Source organism: Triticum urartu, chromosome 5, assembly GCF_003073215.2.
Source record: "Triticum urartu cultivar G1812 chromosome 5, Tu2.1, whole genome shotgun sequence".
Taxonomy (NCBI): Eukaryota; Viridiplantae; Streptophyta; class Magnoliopsida; order Poales; family Poaceae; genus Triticum; species Triticum urartu.
This window is the reverse complement of record NC_053026.1, coordinates 343,171,803-343,192,505: the sequence shown is the minus strand read 5'-3', so window position 1 is coordinate 343,192,505 and position 20,703 is coordinate 343,171,803.

Below are 20,703 nucleotides of genomic sequence, written 5' to 3'. Positions count from 1 at the left end.
CCCCATACTATTGTTTAGCCATGTGCGGCGCCCCCCTCCACCGTTTACACCCCGGTCATATTTTTGTAGTGCTTAGGCGAAGCCCTGCGAGGATCACTTCACCATCACCATCACCACACCGTCCTGCTGACGGAAGTCATCTACTACCTCGACGTCTTGCTGGATCAAGAAGGCAAGGGACGTCACCGAGTTGAACGTGTGCAGAACATGGAGGTGTCGTGCGTTCGGTACTTGATCGGTTGAAGCGCGAAGAAGTTAGACTACATCAACCGCGTTGAGAAACGCTTCCTCTTACGGTCTATGATGGTATGTAGACACACTTTCCCCCTCGTTGTTATGCATCTCCATGGATAGATCATTGCGTGTGCATAGAAATATTTTTGTTTTCGATGCAACGTTTCCCAACACCAACCCTAACTCCACCACTATAAATTCTCAAATATCCCCCTTACATTAGAGGGCACACCAAAAATGCTTTTCTGCCGCCGCAAGCTTCTATTCTCGTGAGATCCCATCTTGGGGCCTTTTCCGGCACTCCGCCGGAGGGGGATTCGATCATGGAGGGCCTCTACGTCAACATTGTTGCCCTTCCGATGAAGCGTGAGTAGTTTACCACAGACCTAAGGGTCCATAGCTAGTAGCTAGATGGCTTCTTCTCTCTCTTTGATCTTCAATACAATGTTCTCCTCGATGTTCTTCGAGATCTATTTGATGTAATCTTGTTTTGTGGTGTGTTTATTGAGATCCAATGAATTGTGGATTTATGATCAGATTATCTATGAATATTATTTGAGTCTTCTCTGAACTCTTTTATGCATGATTGAGGTAGCTTAGTATTTCTCTCCGATCTATCGATTTGGTTTGGCCTACTAGATTGGTTTTTCTTGCAATGGGAGAGGTGCTTTGTGGTGGGTTCAATCTTGAGGTGTCCTCACCCAGTGACAGTAGGGGTAGCAAGGCACGTATTGTATTGTTTCCATTGAGGATAAAAAGATGGGGTTTATATCATATTTCTTGAGTTTATCCCTCTACATCATGTCATCTTGCTTAAGGCGTTACTTTGTTCTTATGAACTTAATACTCTAGATGCACGCAGGAGTCGGTCGATGTGTGGGTTAATAGTAGTAGATGCAAAATCATTTCGGTCTACTTGTCATAGATATGATGCCTATATTCATGATCATTGCCTTAGATATCGTCATAACTTTGCGCTTTTCTATCAATTGCTCAACAGTAATGTGTTTACCCACCGTATGCTTTATTCAAGAGAGAAGCCTCTAGTGAAACCTATGGCCCCGGGTCTATTTTCCATCATATATTTTCATATCTATAAAATCAAAAACCTAAAAATACCTTGCTGCAATTTATTTATATTTACTTTATTTTGCCTTTTATATATTTTATATATCTTTTATATCTATCTCTATTAGATCTCACTCCTGCAAGTGACCTAATGTGTTGAGGCTATTGTGCAGGCGTCATCTTCGGCGGCAGCTGCCAACGCCGAGGAGTTGGCGGAGCTGAATCGGAAGCTCAAGAGCTCTGAAGACAAGCTTGATAGGCTGAACAAGCGGTTCAAAGAAGTGCAAGGCAAGTCTGAACTAAACTGCTTACTATAGCCGTTTGGCAATGAAGTTTTTCGAAGTTGGCCTAAACGGGATGCAACTGACATTACTGTAGCTGTCGCCATGGAAGTTGAGAACCTGAAGGCCGAGCTGAGGAGAACTCGGTAGGAAACTACGCAGTAGAGGGCGGCGGCCGAATAGGCGGCCACCAAACTACCACGGTAAAAACTGCTAGCCAGCACCACGAGGCCAGAGTGGCTGAGGTGCAAGAAGAGCTCAAGGATGCCGTCACGAAATGTGACGTAAAAATTAAGGATCAGGCCACCGAGCTAACCTCGTTGAGGTCGAAGGTCAAGAAAACGCGGATGGAGGCACGAGGCCGCCAAGAGGAACTCCGCCAAGTCAAGCTTATTGCGGATGGTAAGTCGTACTTACTACAAAGTGTCTTTGGTGGTAACAGGTTTCCTTTGCTCACGCGAGTATGGCATTCCCCAGGCGCTTTTGCGGACCTACCGAGGAGTGCATTAGATACGACCAAGTACTTCGCGTCCCATGAGGGACGTGCCAAGCAGAGGCTATTTTGGGCGCGGTTTCAGGCACCTGAATACCCTTCCCTCCCGAGCAACCAGATGAAGTAGCTAATGGAGTTGCATCGGATGGCGGAGCCGGCAATGAAGGATCTCTGTGTCAAGTTGCGGCCTTCGAGCCGCTTCCGAGCAGCTATTTTGGCTTGGTGAAGAGGTTGTGCGACGCCGCGCCCCGGATTGATGTTTGGAAGTGCTTTGTATGCATTGAGGGAGCTCGAATGGCCTTCGGCAAGACTATGGTACATTGGCTGAAGATCAAGCCAGCTGAAATGGCCATGGGACCACCGCCCCCTAGGAAGGAGCATAGGAACCCCGAGCAGTACTTTCTGATACGTCCATTTTGCATCATGCTTTTATATCAATATTTCTTGCATTATGGGTTGTTATTACACATTATGTCACAATACTTATGCCTATTCTCTCTTATTTTACAAGGTTACATAAAGAGGGGGAATGCCGGCAGCTAGGATTCTGGGCTAGAAAAGGAGCAAATATTAGAGACCTATTCTGCACAGCTCCAAAAGTCCTGAAACTTCGAAGAAGACGTTTCCAGAATATATAAAAAAATACTCAGCGGAAGAAGTTCACCAGGGGGGCCACACCCTGCCCACGAGGGTGGGGGCGCGCCCTACCCCTCTGGGCGCGACCCCCTACCTCGTGGGCCCCCTGGTGGCCCTCCGGTGGCCATCTTCTGCTATATGAAGTCTTTCAATGGGAAAAAAACCATAAGCCTTCTTCTCGGACGAAACTCCGCCGCCACGAGGCGGAACCTTGGCGGATCCAATCTAGGGCTCCGGCAGAGCTTTTCTGCCGGGGAAACTTCCCTCCCGGAGGGGGAAATCATCGCCATCGTCATCACCAACGCTCCTCTCATCAGGAGAGGGCAATCTCCATCAACATCTTCATCAGCACCATCTCCTCTCAAAACCCTAGTTCATCTCTTGTATCCAATTCTTGTCTCCAAGTCCGGGATTGGTGCTAGTAGGTTGCTAGTAGTGTTAATTACTCCTTGTAGTTGATGCTAGTTGGTTTAATTGGTGGAAGATCATATGTTCAGATCCTATATGCATATTAATACCCCTCTGATTATAAACATGTTTATGCTTTGTGAGTTGTTACGTTTGTTCCTGAGGACATGGGAGAAGTCTTGCTATTAGTAGTCATGTGAATTTGGTATTCGTTCGATTTTTTGATGAGATGTATGTTGTCTCTCCTCTAGTGGTGTTAGGTGAACGTCGACTACATGCCACTTCACCATTGTTTGGGCCTAGAGGAAGGCATTGGGAAGTAATAAGTAGATGATGGGTTGCTAGAGTAAGAGAAGCTTAAACCCTAGTTTATGCGTTGCTTCATAAGGGGCTGATTTGGATCCATATGTTTCATGTATACCTGGCCATGGGAAGCCCGGCCCGGCCAGCCCGGCCCGATGCTGCTCCTGGGCCGGGCTCGGGCCTAGATTTTAAGCCCGATGGTCAGGCCGGGCCGGGCCCGGGCCCATAGTTTTTGCGTTTTTCTGAAGGTTGGGCCGGGCCGGCTCGGAGCCCGGTGGGCTTTTACATGTTCGGGCCAGGCTCGGGCCCAAAAAACAGGCCCAATGGCCGGGCCAGGCTCGGGCCCAAAAAACAGGCCCAATGGCCGGGCCAGGCCGGGCCCGGGCCTGGGTTTTTTGCGTCGGGCTTGGCTAGGCCCGGCCCGGCCCGAGGTATGGCCAGGTATAGTTTCATGCTATGGTTAGGTTTACCTTAATACTTTTGTTGTAGTTGCGGATGCTTGCAATAGAGGTTAATCATAATTGGGATGCTTGTCCAAGTAAGGACAGCACCGAGGCACCGGTCCACCCACATACCAAATTATCAAAGTACCGAACGCGAATCATATGAACGTGATGAAAACTAGCTTGACGATATTCCCATGTGTCCTCGGGAGCGCTTTACATCATATAAGAGTTTGTCCAGGCTTGTCCTTTGCTACAAAAAGGATTGGGCCACCTTGCTGCACCTTATTTACTTTTTTTACTTGCTGCTCATTACAAATTATCCTATCACAAAACTATCTGTTACCACTTGTTTCAGTACTTGCAGAGAATACCTTGCTGGAAACCGCTTATCATTTCCTTCTGCTCCTCATTGGGTTCGACACTCTTACTTATCGAAAGGACTATGATAGATCCCTTATACTTGTGGGTCATCAAGACTCTTTTCTGGCGTCGTTGCCGGGGAGTGAAGCGCCTTTGGTAGGTGGAATTTGGTAAGGAAAAATTTATATAGTGTGCTGAAATTTACTGTCACTTGATACTATGGAAAGTAATCCTCTGAGGGGCTTGTTTGGGGTATCTTCACCCCGACCAGTAGAGCAAAGAGTTGCTCCTCAACCTACTCAACCTACTGAAAATGAAAATGAAAATGTTCCCTATGAAATTCCTTCGGGTATGATAGAAAAACTGCTAGCTAATCCCTTTTTAGGAGATGGAACAAAACATCCTGATGAGCATCTGATATATGTGGATGAAGTTTGTGGATTATTTAAGCTTGCAGGTGTACCTGGAGATGTTGTTAAGAAGAAGGTCTTCCCTTTATCTTTGAAGGGAGATGCATCGACATGGTATAGGCTATGTGATGATATGGGGTCCTGGGATTACAAACGATTGAAATTGGAATTTCATCATAAGTTTTATCCTATGCATCTTGTTCATCGTGATCGCAATTATATATATAATTTTTGGCCTCGCAAAGGAGAAAGCATCGCTCAAGCTTGGGGGAGGCTTAAATCAATGTTATATTCATGCCCCAATCATGAGCTCTCAAGAAAAATGATTATTCAAAATTTTTATGCTCGACTTTCTGATAACAATCGCACCATGCTTGATACTTCTTGTGCTGGCTCTTTTATGATGAAGACTATTTAATTCAAATGGGATTTATTAGAAAGAATTAAACATAACTCTAAAGATTGGGACCTCGACAAAGGTAAGGAGTCAGGTATGACACCTAAGTTTGATTGTGTTAAATCTTTTATGTATACCGATGTTTTCCGTAAATTTAGCACTAAATATGGACTTGACTCTGAGATAGTAGCTTCTTTCTGTGAATCTTTTGCTACTCATGTTTATCTCCCCAAGGAGAAGTGGTTTAAATATCATCTTCCCATAGACGTAAAAGTAGCTGCACCTATTAAAGCTGAAGAAAAGATTGTCACTTATAATGATCCTATTGTTCCTACTTCTTATGTTGAGAAACCACCTTTTCCTGTTAGGATAAAGGATCATGCTAAAGCTTCAACTGTGGTTCGTAAAAGCAATATTAAAACTTATACACCTCATGAGCAAATTAAATTCGAACCTGATATTGCTATTGTTAAAGATCTCTTGTCTGATAATATTGATGGGCATGTTATTCATTTCCTTGATGAGACTGCTAGAATTGCTAAACCTTGTGCTAAAGATAAAAACAGACCTGTGGTAGGCATGCCTGTTATTTCTGTTAAAATAGGATATCATTGTTATCATGGCTTATGTGATATGGGTGCTAGTGCTAGCAATACCTTATTCCTTATACAAAGAAATTATGCATGATATTGCACCTACTGAGATAGAAGATATTGATGTCACAATTAAACTTGTCAATAGAGATACTATTTCACCAATGGGAATTGTTAGAGATGTTGAAGTCTTGTGTGGGAAAACTAAATATCCTGCTGATTTTCTTCTTCTTGGTTCCCCACAAGATAGCTTTTGTCCCATTATATTTGGTAGACCCTTCTTAAATACTGTTAATGCTACCATAGATTGCAAAAGGGATGTTGTTACTATCGGTTTAGACGATATGACTCATGAATTTAATTTCTCTAAATTTAGTAGACAACACCGTGAAGAAGAATTACCTAGTAAGATGAAATTATTGGTCTTGCTTCTATTGTCGTACCTCCTAGTGATCCTTTAGAACAGTATTTGCTAGACCATGAAAATGATATGTTTATGAATGAAACAAGAGAAATAGATAAAGTATTCTTTAAACAGGAACCTATTCTGAAACACAATTTGCCTGGCTAGGCCACTCCACAGGAGGCCTTGTGTCGTCCGCTTCACGAGGCTTGGACCCTCGCGAAGGTCTTGGATGCCTTATGAAGATGGGCCATACGGCCCGCTGCATAGCCATGCCATGATCCGCAGGCAGGCAAGTCTGGGGACCCCTGTTCCCAGAACACCAACAGTGGCCCCCGGGCCCAAGGTGCGCTCGGGCTTGGCTTCGCGGCAAAGCCAAGAGTCAAGTTCGGAGCGCCGCGGGCCCCAAAAGCTTGCGGCCTCGGTCGACGCGTGGTGGTTGATTGGACGTGGGTGTCTCTGCTTCCCCATGCTGCCTCAGCAACTGCATGATTTGACAAGTCCCTGCGACATGCAAGGTAAACCATCATTACCTGCGATCGTGGGAGATGCCGGTTGGTCTCCTCTTGCTATAAATGGGGAGGGGACGGAGCCCCTGTTGCCCATATTCTCCTCCCTCACTTCGTCTTCCTCGCTCTCCTGCTGACAGTAATGGCGCCCATTAGAAGGTTCTCGGCCGAAGAGAAAGAGAAATCTCCCCGTGACAATCCAGAGCCACTTCCGCCGAAGAAACGAGCGATCCACCGCCGTGACGAGGCGGCGTTGCAAGTGGTGACAAGGCCTTGGTGCGAGCGGCCTCCACCCGGATTCCCGCTGCCCTTGTACGCCCGAGCCGAGGGCTCGGGAGGACGGAGTCACAAGCGGCACCGCCTGTGCCGCGTCCGGGGTCGCCGTGCCACCGTGCCTCGCGCCGTCACCCCTGGGGTGCACGCCGCTGACTCCTGGCGCAAGTTGGTGCTGTGGGCGCCGATGCCGCCGAGCTCCTGGATCCGCTTCCCGCGATTCTTCTCCGACATGATGCCACTGAGGGGGCCGCTTGAGCTCTGGCTACAGCACGCCGACTGCAGTGCCCCGGCGACCGGAGCGGAGATCGAAGAGGTCCCCACCAGCAAGATCTTCATGACCCACGGCTGGGGTGAGATCACGCAGGTTCGCTGTGCGAGGGGGGCCCTCGTGATCCACTTCGTGTACGACGGCGCCTCCACGCTCTTCTTCAAGGTCTTCGACACGGAGGGCCGCTGCTTGGAGTGCTGCCCTGGAGGGGAGCACCAGGTCGACACGCATCCCGCCCGCGAGCACCCTAGCAGCAGCAGTTTGTGGGAGTCCGGCAGCTCTCCCGAGCTTTACGAGACTCCGGAGACGAGCGACGATAGCTATGTCCCTCTGAGCTCTCGCCGCACTCGGAGCAGGGCCACGGCGTCTGGTAGCCGCCGCCGCTGATCTGGATGGGGTTGGCGCCGGCCTCCCATGGACCACTGTTGATGATGGCGTCCACTCGGGAGGGTGTAGATAGGATTCCTCTTAGTGATAGCTTTTGTTCCCTGCGAAAGATCGCGAATCACCCCGTGGGGGCATGTAAGGGTCCATAACGTCTTTCTTGTTCATCTTCCTTGTTATAAAAACTTGGTGAACGCATGTCCCGTTGAGGCTCGGTCCCTCCCTTTCTTTCCTCGCGACAACTTGTTGCTCTACGCTGATAGGTCCCGGTCCCAAGGCGACTACAGTCGTCGCTGGTATGCCAGGTCGCGTGCCATGGTCAAGGCCAGGAGGTGCGCGGCCCGAGGTCCAGTAAGAGCCCCTGAGGCGCGATGCTCGGGAGGTCCCCCTTAGCGCCCAAGCAGCCATGGTAAAGAGAGAGAGGTAGTTGACGTGGCCGCAACGGGAGTTGCGGCAGGGCGTGAGCAGCCTTGAAGCTCAAAACACTTAGTTGACCCGGGTGCGGGACTTATGTTGTTGATTTTGCGGCGACCCATGACGTTGCGCTGGGGTTGTGCGCCAACTCGTGTGGCATAGACAGGATGGCCCGTACGAGTTTCCCTTACCCGTGCTCTCCTTAGTGCTCTACGTCCTCAGGTCCCGGCCCTCGAGCGAGCTCAGCCGCCGCTGGTATGCCAGGCCGCGATGCCATGGACAAGGCCAGGGGTGAGGGCTGGAGAGCCAGTAGGAGCTCCTGAGTCGTGATGCTCAAGAGCCCACCTTTTAATGCTCAAGCGGATAGCACGAGGGAAAGGAGGCTCACGGTGCCATCTGCTATGCTTCCCTCGGGACTCCTGTGAACTGGCACAAGAAGGAACATGGTTGATCGTTACAACTGTTAGCCTACCGCTAGTTGCTCTGGGTGAGGCGAAGGCACCGAGGGCCTGGTGAGGTGACGTGTGTGGCACGTGCCGCGAGCAAGAGCTCGACCACTCGGATTTGTCGGACGTGGCAGGGACGGACCCATGCACCAGCGTCTCAAAAAGAACATAGTATACTGGGCGATATACACCCAAATAGTATACTTGAGTTGCCTCTTTGGGTTCATAGTATACTGAGTTGAGTTAACGCCAGTATAAACCCAAAGAGGCAACTATACAACCAAAAGAGACAACTCAGCGCTATGAACTCAAATATACTACGAAAAGCTTAAAGTTCTACATGAACTCAGTATATTATCAGTTGTGGCATGTGCCGTTGTGTGACTTGGATGCTTGTTTATGGGATTTATATGACCACGAAGAAGGTTGCACATTACTTCTCTGACCACTCCATTACAGTCGTCAGCGACGCTCCATTATCAGAGATTCTGAACAACAGAGATGCAACTGGTCGAGTGGCAAAGTGCGCGATGGAACTCCTTCCCTTAGATATCAAGTTCGAGGCGAAGAAATCTATCAAGTCTCAAGCAATAGCCGAGTGGATCGAATATCAACTTCCGACTCAAGTTCACTCGGAGCACTAGACCATGTTCTTTGATGGTTCCAAGATGCTGAATGGTTCCAGTGCTGGGGTGGTACTGGTATCCCCCCGAGGAGACAAGCTCAGATATGTACTCCAGATTCACTTTGATTCCTCCAATAACGAAGCAGAATATGAAGCACTCTTGTATGGGTTACGTATGGCCATCTCACTCAGCGCCCGTCGCCTCATGGTCTATGGCGACTCAGATTTGGTAGTCAATCAAGTGATGAAGGAGTGGGACGTCAGAAGCCCAGCCATGACTGGCTACTGCAACACGGTGAGGAAGTTGGAAAAGAAGTTTGAGGGGTTAGAGCTCCATCATATACCCCGGCTAAAAAATCAAGTAGCCGATGATTTAGCAAAGATAGGCTCCAAGAGAGAATCCATTCCCAGTAATGTGTTCCTGGAGCATATTCATCCACCTTCAGTTCAAGAAGATCCCTTCACTGAAGAGCCCCCACAGCCGAAGAGTGCCACCGATCCGACTGAAATCAAGATTCTAGCTGTAGTCGACTTGATCATGGAAGTTATGGTCATCACCCCCTATTGGACGGTACCATATATCGCATACATTCTTAGAAGAGAACTCCTAGAAGATGAAGAAGAGGCTCGACAGATCATCTGTCGATCTAAAGGCTTCACCATGATAAGAGAACAGTTCTTTAGAGGAAGTGTGACTGGAGTCTGCCAGAAATGCATAACACCTGAGGAAGGTCGAGTGATCCTCAATGATATCCACTCGGGGACCTGTGGTCACCATGCGTCCTCTCGGACCATTGTGGCCAAAGCATACCGGGCGGGATTTTACTAGCCTCAAGCAAATGAGATGGCACAAGAAATAGTCGACAAATGTGAAGGTTGTCAGTTCTACTCCAACATGTTTCACAAGCCTGCTTCAGCCTTGAAAACCATTCCACTCATCTGGCCTTTTGCCGTCTGGGGATTAGATATGGTCGGACCTTTGAGAACTGGCAGGAGTGGATTCACTCATGTGCTTGTAGCAGTCGACAAGTTCACCAAGTGGATTGAAGCCAAACCTATCAAGAATCTCGATGCCAGTACTGCTGTCAGCTTCATCAGAGAGATAACATTCAGATATGGTGTTCCACACAGCATCATCACTAACAATGGACCGAACTTCGATTCAGATGAGTTCAGAGCCTTCTGCGCCTCCCAAGGCACACGAGTCGACTATGCTTCAGTCGCCCATCCCCAGTCGAATGGACAAGCAGAAAGAGCAAATGGCCTGATTCTCCAAGGGTTGAAACCCCGGCTGATGCGAGACCTCAAGCATGCAGCGGGTGCCTGGGTTGATGAACTTCCATAAGTTCTTTGGGGATTGAGGACAACTCCTAATCGGTCGACTAGCCAAACTCCATTCTTCTTGGTCTATGGAGCTGAAGCTGTTCTACCGAGTGATTTGCTTTATAATGCACCACGAGTCGAGCTCTTCTCTGAAGATGAAGCAGAACAAGCTCGGCAAGACACAGTCGACCTCCTAGAGGAGGAAAGAGAGATGGCCCTGATCTGATCGACCATTTATCAGCAAGACTTGCGTCGATTCCACGCCAGAAATGTGAAAGGTCGAGCTTTTCAAGAGGGAGACTTGGTTCTTCGAGTGGATCAGCAGAAACCACACAAGCTTGCTCCTGCTTGGGAAGGCCCCTTCATTGTCACCAGAGTGCTCCACAATGGAGCATACCGCCTTTACGATGTTGAGCATAAGAAGGACGAGCCACATGCTTGGAATGCGGAGTTACTCCACCCCTTTTACACTTAAGTACTCATTCGAATAAAATGTAATAAGAATTACCTTTGTAATTTGCTTATCAAAGACAAGAGCTTTACAGTCCTTGTAAACGATTGTTGCTGCTTTTATTTGCGTCTGAAATCCCCCAGTTTTTTTGACAGAAAGACTGTAGGGGAACCCCCTACAGTATAATTGGTGCAACAAACCCAATTTGCAAGTACCATGCCTTGAACCTGGGTGGGTGGGAAGGCATCAGCCCCTTCCCACCACTAGGCTATGCCTTAGCTGCGAATCCGTTTCGCCTAAGTTCAAAAAGAAAATCCTACCGAGTGGTGATCAAGCCTCCCACTCGAAGGCTTAGCTGCGAATCCATTTCACCTAAGTTTAAAAAGAAAATCCTACCGAGTGGTGAGCAAACTTCCCGCTCGGGGGCTTAGCTGCAGTCCAGTACTCGCCTAAGTTTAAAAAATCCTACCGAGTGGTGAGAAACCCTCCCACTCAGGGGCTTAGTTGCAGTCCAGTACTCGCCTAAGTTTAAAAAAATCCTACTGAGTGGTGAGCAACCCTCCCACTCGGGGGCTTAGCTGCAGTCCAGTACTCGCCTAAGTTTAAAAAAATCCTACCGAGTGGTGAGCAACCCTCCCACTCGGGGGCTTAGCTGCAGTCCAGTACTCGCCTAAGTTTTTAAAAAAATCCTACCGAGTGGTCAGCAAGCCTACCACTCGGGGGCTTAGCTGCAGTCCAGTACTCGCCTAAGTTTAAAAAATCCCACCGAGTGGTGAGCAAACCTCCCACTCGGGGGCTTAGCTGCAGTCCAGTACTCGCCTAAGTTTAAAGAAATCCTACCGAGTGGCGAGCAAACCTCCCACTCGGGGGCTTAGCTGCAGTCTAAAACTCGCCTAAGTTTTTAAAAAAATCCTACCAAGTGGTGAGCAACCCTCCCACTCGGGGGCTTAGCTGCAGTCTAGTACTCCGCCTAAGTTTTAAAAAAATCCTACCGACTGGTGAGCTAGCCTACCACTCGGGGGCTTAGCTGCAGTCCAGTACTCGCCTAAGTTTTTAAAAAAATCCTACCGAGTGGTGAGCAACCCTCCCACTCGGGGGCTTAGCTGCAGTCCAGTACTCGCCTAAGTTTAAAAAAATCCTACCGAGTGGTGAGCAAGCCTACCACTCGGGGGCTTAGCTACAGTCCAGTACTCGCCTAAGTTTAAAAAATCCTACCGAGTGGTGAGCAAGCCTCCCACTCGGGGGCTTAGCTGCAGTCCAGTACTCGCCTAAGTTTATAAAAAATCCTACCGAGTGGTGAGCAAACCTCCCACTCGGAGGCTTAGCTGCAGTCCAGTACTCGCCTAAGTTTAAAGTACAACTTTCCCCTTTTGAGCTACGCCACAAATACAACGTACGCTCCATCCCTATCTGCAAGGGCGACGAGGTGCAGGTCGACCGCGACCTTCTTCTCCGAGCTTCGCCACAAATAAAATGTGCGCTCCATCCCCATCTGCAAGGACGACGAGGTGCAGGTCGACTGCAACCTTCTCCTTAGGAGCTGCGCCACAAGTACACCGGACGATGAGGCACAGGTTGATTGAAGTCTCCACTTCAGGGTTACATCTCAAAGAGCAAATTCCACGCGAAAACAAATACAAGCATATTCAGAAATAAACCAAGTTCAGATAGATCCTAAAAAGTTCCAGGCGATAGATCAAAAGAATTCGAGCATCGAGCCCGAAGGAGTTTAACAGTTACAGCAACCAGTCGGCATTCCGAGGCAAATTTAAGGGAAGATTAAATCTCAAGTCTGTTCATTCGGCAGGAGGAGAGCTGGCAGGCTCAACGAATTCGTCCAAGTCAATTCCATATGCAATCCGAGTGGCAGCAACGATGAAAGTCTCCATAAAGGACTGGAAATCATGCCTTTTGGTGTTGGTGACCTTGATTGCCGCCAACTTATCTTCGCGGGCTTCGTTGCAGTGGACTCTTACCAGTGGCAACGCCACGTCAGCACCGCACCACGCGGAGGATTTCTGTGATGCCCCGAGTCTGATGCGCCAGGTGTCTTCCAGTGATTCGCTGTTGTTGCCTTGTCTTTTGCTTGCGTGTCGCATCTTGTCATGTCATCATGTGCATTGCATCATCATGTTTTCAAAGCTTGCACCCGTCCCGGTCTCCTCGTTCCGTCCGTTGTCTGTTCCGAGCCCAGACACACTTGCACGTGCCTGCGACACGTCTGAAATATTATTTTATAAGTGTCCGGGAAATGTTCTCAGAATGGGATGAAAGTTGGCGTGTGGTCTTATTATAGTGTAGATAGACCGCTTGTTAAGTTTCATCGCATTCGGAGTTCGTTTGATAGCCCAACCGTTAAACTATAGCGGCATTCTAGCCGGGCAATCGTCGGACGTTTTCGATCTCCGGAAACAGTCGCCGGGTCTCTCTCTTTTCTCTTCTCTCAGCCCGAGGCCTTCTGCATAGCCCACTACCTCTCACCGTCAGGCCCTACCTAACCTCTCTCGTCAGCCCGCGGCCCTCCTCGCGCGCGCGTCCAAAAATTGTCCCGGACCCGACCCGAGCAGTCGTCACCGTTGTGTCCGGATCACCCCGAAACATCTACAAAACGTCACCGTTTTCTTATTTGGTATCCCTAGCTATTTTTTTCGCGACCGTCCGATTAAGATCGGAGGGACCAAATGCCCCTATCCAAAATCCACTTGTTATATATATATATATATATATATCAGATCAAACCCTAAAACCTAGGAGTTTGTCCCATCGCTGCCGCCACCTGACCAAATCCCCCCTCGGGATCTCCCCTGCCCGATCCACTGATCCGGCCTTCTCCCCTTGATCTACGAGATCCACAGCTTCTCTCTCTGCAGCCTTGCGTTCCCCTCCACGAGCTCAGCTCCGAGCCACTCCCGTGCCCGATGGCCTCCGCCCACGCCGGAGCTTGCCGCCGGCGATAGCAGCAGCAACACCGACCTCCCCTCCTCCTTCTTCCTCCTTTTCCTCCTCGGTCTCCCTCTCTCTCATGCTGTCTATCTCTCTCCTTTCTCGTTGGATAGGGAGACCTCCATGGCCATGGAATGGAGCTCTGCCTCCATGGATCCTCGCCGGTGCCCCGTCCTGGACTCCTAGTGCCATCCCACGCCCGGGGCAGTCTTCACTGCCTCCTTCGTCGCGTCTCCAGCCTCGCTCGCGCCCGGATCCAGGAGCCGCGCCAAGTCCGCCGCCGTCCTCTAATTCGCCCGCACGATCCCGCTGCTGCCTGCTTCGCCCCATCGTGTAGTGCCACCGCCGAAGATCATCATCGCCGGGAACCGTCTCCTTGACCCTCGGACTGGCCGGATCCGCCGTGCCCGCGGGTCCCCTGCCTCTGCATCACGCCTCTGGTCGTTTTCCGTGTTGCCGTGACCTGCTGCTGCTTCTGTTGGTGCGAGCAGCACCAGGTCACACGCTAGCAGCACAACCGCTCGCCCCGTTGACCGCGCCTCGCACAAGACCGCGCCTGGCTGCCTTCCCTCGATCGCCAGAGGCCCAGCCTGCCTCCCCTTCGCTAGTCTAGCCCAGCCGCAAGCCAGCGCCAGGCCTCCCTCCTCCCACCGACTTGGCCTGGCCCAAAGTGAGCAGCCCCTCCAGCCCTCTCCCGTACACTTGGCCTAGCCAGATTCGGCCCGTTGTGTTTTTTTCCTGCTGCTACGAATTTAGCTTTTTCCTGAAATAACTGTTTTGCAGTTTAGTTCCTAGAGTTCATGCATTTAATATCTAATTAACCGTGCATCGGTTTAAAATAAGTTATATATGAAACATGACCAAAATTTCATATAGTTTCATAATATGCCACTTTCATGCATGTTTGAAATGTTTAAAATGTTGTTTGTTTAAGTTTTGCTTAATTGCCATGTTAAAATGATTTAATTCATAACTAAATAATCGTAGCTCCGATTTTAATAAACTTTATACGTAAATGGGGTAGAAAAATGCCTAGTTTAACATGGTGGCATCACTTTGCATGTTTAACAACTCTAAAATTGTGTTTAGGGAAGAACAGTACCAAACCTAATATATGCATATGGGGATTTACCGGAATTGTTGTTCGTTGCTTCCGGCCTCATTTAACATTGACTAGATAGGTAGTTTTACTTTGCTTCACCCTCTTGCCATGTTTAACAACATTTAATATTGTTGGGTACATAAATGAGATCGAACTAAATAACTTGTCGTGGTGTTTCGTCAGTATGCAACTGGTTGCATATTGAGCTCCACTTAATTTGTAGGATTGCTTGTGCACTTTGCCATGCCATGCATATTAAAACCAGACATGCATCATACTTGATTGTGCATCATGCCATGTTATGTGGTGGTTGTTTACTATGTTGTTTGCTCCTTTCCGGTGTTGCTTCTTCGGGTTGGTTCCGATAACGTCGCGTTTGTGAGGACCTGTTTGACTACGTCCGTTTGTCTTCTTCATGGACTCGTTCTTCTTCCTTGTGGGATTTCAGGCAAGATTACCATACCCTCGAAATCAGTTCAATCTTTGCTTGCTAGTTGCTCGCTCTATTTCTATGCCTATGCTACCATACCTACCACATGCTTTTTCATGCCTCCCATATTGCCATGTCAAGCCTCTAACCCACCTTGTCCTAGCAAACCGTTGTTTGGCTATGTTACCGCTTTTCTCAGCCCCTCTTATAGCGTTGTTAGTTGCAGGTGAACATTGGAGCTTGTTCCATGTTTGGAACATGGATATTTTGTTGGGATATCACAATATCTCTTATTTAATTAATGCATCTGTATACTTGGTAAAGGGTGGAAGGCTCGGCCTTATGCCTGGTGTTTTGTTCCACTCTTGCCACCCTAGTTTCCATCATATCGGTGTTATGTTCCCGGATTTTGCGTTCCTTACGCGGTTGGGTTATAGTGGGAACCCCTTGACAGTTCGCTTTGAATAAAACTCCTCCCGCAAGGCCCAACATTGGTTTTACCATTTGCCACCTAGCCCTTTTCTTTTCCCTTGGGATTCGCACTCCCGAGGGTCATCATTATTTTAACCCCCCCGGGCCAGTGCTCTTCTGAGTGTTGGTCCAAACTGTCAGCTGCCGGTGACCACCAGGGGCAACTCTGGGCTGGTCTACCGGAACCTTGGACAATCCGGTGTGCCCTGAGAACAAGATATGTGTAGCTCCTATCGGGATTTGTCGGCACATTCGGGTGGCTTTGCGGGTCTTGTTTTACCATTGTCGAGGATGTCTTGTAACCGGGATGCCGAGTCTGATCGGATGTCTTGGGAGAAGGAATATCCTTCGTTGACCGTGAGAGCTTGTGATGGGCTAAGTTGGGACACCCCTGCAGGGATTTGAACTTTCGAAAGCCGTGCCCGCGGTTATGGGCAGATGGGAATTTGTTAATGTCCGGTTGTAGAAAACTAAAGTTTATCTTAATTAAAATGCTCAACCGCGTGTGTAACCGTGATGGTCTCTTTCCGGCGGAGTCCGGGAAGTGAACACGGTGTTGGAGTAATGCTTGACGTAGGTTGTTCTAGGATCACTTCTTGATCATAGATTCTTCGACCGTGCTTTTGCCTTCTCTTCTCGCTCTCATTTGCGTATGTTAGCCACCATATATGCTAGTCGCTTGCTGCAGCTCCACCTCATACCTTTACCTTCTATAAGCTTAAATAGTCTTGATCGCGAGGGTGTGAGATTGCTGAGTCCCTGTGACTCACAGATACTTCCAAAACCAGTTTGTAGGTGCCGATGAAACCGTGCAGGTGACGCTACCGAGCTCAAGGAGGAGCTCGATGAAGACCGTCTTCGTTTTGTTTTTCCGTTTTTTTCTTTTGATCAGTAGTGGAGCCCAGTTGGGACGATCGGGGATCTGTGTAGCATTTGGGGTAGTCTTCTTTTATTTTGGTTCCGTAGTCGGACCTTGATTGTATCTGGATGATGTAATGCTTTATTCATGTATTATGTGAAGTGGCGATTGTAAGCCAACTATGTATTTCTGACGATTGTAAGCCAACTATGTATCTCTTTCCCTTATGTATTACATGGGTTGTGTGAAGATTACCTCACTTGCGACGTTGCTTTCAATGCGGTTATGCCTCTAAGTCATGCTTCAACACGTGGGAGATATAGCCGCATCGAGGGCGTTACAATTTCTTCCATTCCCGCACTCGACCAGGGACCTCATTGAGTCAAGCCATCAGTGACTCGTGATCATTTTGAAGCGTTGCCCTTGGCCAGAGTGATAAGTTGATTCGTGAAACTGCCACCTTCAATCGAGCTAGATAACTTGTGACGCTGGTGATGCGGGACTCCAGTCGAAGTACATTCATGGCAGCCTCGTCGCAGACTGGAGAAAGGACAGGGTCCAAGCCCGTCTCGATCCGTCCAGTCTCCTCCTCAAAGTTTTGGCAGAATTCTGCAGAGTCAAGAAGTTAGTGAGTCGACTGGCCGGGACTACCTTGCAAACAGTCGGGTTAGAAGAGATACCTTCGACCATGAGGAAGAGTTTCTTGGCGAGAGCTTTCAGATAAGCCTCCAAATCATTCCTCCTGCGAGTCACGCTTTCCAACTTCTCATTCAGATCCACCTTATCCTTCTTCAGACGAGTTGCCTCTCGGTTGGATTGGACTTCAGCTTGCCTACTTATTCTTCCAGCTCTCCGACTGAAGCCAGCTTCTGGTCAGCAAGGGCAGTCTTATCTTGAGCCTCCTTCTGCGCAGCCGCAAGGTCCGAGTCCTTCTTCTCCAGAGCCAAGCTCATTTTTTGTGCAAAACAAACATTTGGATCAAACAAGAGATCGAAGAAATATTTTAAAGGACAGTTGACATAAGCAGTCGACAGGCAGTTACCTTCCGTACCAGCAACTTCATCTTGAGCTTTCTTCAATTTTTGTTGAGCCAACTCCAAGTCAAGGTTGAGTTGCCTCTGCTTCTCCTCAAATTCGGCAAACTTAGCAATAAGAGTACAAGATTTCTGCAGAGGGTAAAAGACACATCAATCGACAAGATCAAAGATTGTTTGCTTCCAAGTGAATAAAACTTCAAAGTTGACTCAGACCCCAGCCGACTTCACGCAGTCGACCGCGGTCTCGGGGACTAGACCCAGTGGGTGCACTTGACGTGCCCCCACTGGTTCAGATCCCACTCGGCCGGTCCGCCCGAGTATAGAAAAGAAGAGAATAACTATTCAGACCCCGGCCGACTGCCAGCAGTCGACCGAGGTCTCGGGGACTACACCCAGTGGGTGCACTTGACGTGCCCCCACTGGTTCAGATCCCACTCGGTCGGTCCGCCCGAGTCGAGTGGAAGAAAGGAAAGTGAAATAAATACTCAGTCCCCAGCCGACTGCCCGCAATCGACTACGGTCTCCAGGACTACACCCAGTGGGTGCACTTAGCGTGCCCCCACCGGTTCAGATCCCACTCGGCCAGACCGAGTGGAAGAGTGCAAATACTAAAGACAATGAAACACCCACTGGGTGTACAGATTCGACGCAAACAATAAGAGATTGTATGAAAGAAGATATTTTAGGTAACATATCCTAACAGAACAAGTTCAGTCGAAAAGCAACTCACCTGGACATTAGCCTGAAGAGCCACGCTGGCATCATAAGCAGCCTGGCTGTTGTCGTGCACCGCCTTCATCCACTCCATCATCACACCAGCCTGACGGATGGCCTCCACAGCGGCGTCCGACTGGTTCTCCGGAATGTGATAGCTGGTGAAGAAGGGGACAAACGGCCCAGATGCGGCAGCTTGGAGCTCCGAGGCGCGAGGTTGGTCGGCTGAAGGAACCACAGGTACAACCGACGGTGCGGGATGTTCACTCGACAATGTGACCACAAAAGTTACTGAGGCCCCACCCGCATCCTCAGGTTGCTGGACGGTCGGTTCTGTCGTCAGTCCCTGCCGAGATGTCTTGCCAGCTACTAGTTTTTTGTTCTTCTTGGACCCAGAGGCCACATCTTCATCATCATCCGGAAGCTCGATAACATTGGGCGGGGCTGTAAATAAATCAGTCGACCCCAAGTGAATCGCTAGAATTTAATCGACCAAATAATCAAGAACAAGATCACGAGAATTTTACCTGGGTTGGAAGTAACCGCGTCTTCCATTTCCTCGTCTCGGTATTGGCGGGAAGAAGTTTCAGAGGTAGCAGCATTGCAAATGTCAACATTCAGTCGGTTATGTTTTGTTGCCCGAGTCGACCAAAAGATCGAATTAGATGATTACCTGGAGATGGTGGGAATGGTCACTTTGATTCTTGGCAAAGCCTTCGGCGGTTTGGAGGATGTGACCTTCAATGGTTTCAGCGCAGGAGGTGGCGCAGTCTTGAGCTATTTCGATACCTTCCAAGTCGGCACTGGAGAAGACGTCCGAGGGCGCTTTGAAGACTGCCCAGTCGGTGCGGCCACCAGGTCAGGGGCGCTTGCCGGGTGGTGAGCGAGCTTGGACCTCCTTTCTCTGCGAGGAGGCGAGTCGACCTCTTCTTCATCACTGGGATCGTCGCTCTCCTTGTCCTCCTCTGCATCCGAGTGCCACTCGCCACTCTCGCCCCCGCTCGCCTCTCCCTCGACATTTTGCTCCTGCACTCCATTGGGCATCGAGTACATATCAACAAGAGCCTGAAAAGATGATGAACAAATGAAAGACAGTCGACCATCAACAAGAAGACACTCAACAATCCAGAATCGTACCTGTTCCGGCTGGCGCAAATGGTCGAATGGAACCACCCTCCTGGACCCCCGGGGATTATCCTTGTTGCCGGTGATTCCTCTCAGCCACTTCTCCACCGTGTCCGCACTAACATCCTCCGGGTGGATCCGAGTGGGATCCTCGAGTCCCGAGTACATCCACATCAGATGGTCACGAGCTTGGAGTGGTTGGATGCGTCGACTGAGGAAGACCTCCAGCAGATCCATACCAGTCACTCCGTCACGGACAAGCTGGACAACCCGCTCGACCAACACCTTCACCTGCGCCTTCTCCTCCGGAATCACTCTCAAGGAGGAGGGCTTCTCCACTCAAGCCATGGAAAAGGGGGGGGAGTCCAGTCAACTGGCCCAGGGTCGGCTGGTCCTTGCAGTAGAACCAGGTCGACTGCCAGCCCCGGACCGAGTCAGGAAGGATCATAGCTGGGAAGGTACTTTTGTTCCTCATTTGAATTCACAGACCCCCGCACATCTATATCACGTGCGTCCTCTCGTCACTCGGGTTGGCCTTCTTGACCGTCTGGGAGCGACATGTGAATATGTGCTTGAAGAGGCCCCAGTGTGGTCGACAACCCAAGAAGTTCTCACACATGGACATGAAAGCAGCAAGGTACACGATGGTGTTTGGAGAGAAGTGGTGGAGTTGAGCCCCGAAGAAGTTCAAGAATCCGCGAAAAAAGGGTGGGGAGGCAAAGAAAACTCGCGGTCGACATGGGTGGCAAGGAGAACGCACTCACCCTCCCGCGGCTGCAGCTCAGTCTCGTTCCGTGGAAGCCGCACCGATTCATGGGGGATCAGTCCCCCCTCAACCAGATCGTCGATGTCATCTTGGCTGATCGTCGAGCGGATCCAGTCGCCCTGGATCCAGCCAGGCGGGAAGCCGGGCCTCGACGACAGCCAGGCGGCAGGCCGGACCTCGACGAGGATCCACCCCGGCTGGTCCTCTTCCCTTTCGCCTTCGCCGTCGCCTTCTTTTCACGCTCCAACACCACCGTCTTCTCCTTCCCCATGGCAGCAAATTGAGTCCGAGCAGAGCTGCGGCGCCGAGAGCAGAAGCGGGCACAGCAGAGAAATCTGAGGAAGAGGAAGGGGAATGAGGGCGCACTGTTCAAAAGCCCCGGTCCGGTGCCTTATATAAGGAAACTTCCGAGTGACTGACTTGTAGGCCCGGATGATCTTATCAAATCCCGCAATAGTCACGCGCGCGATACGTGGCAAAAAAGGTGGCGTGGGGATCAAGGCGACCTGCCTAATCCGTCCCGATTAC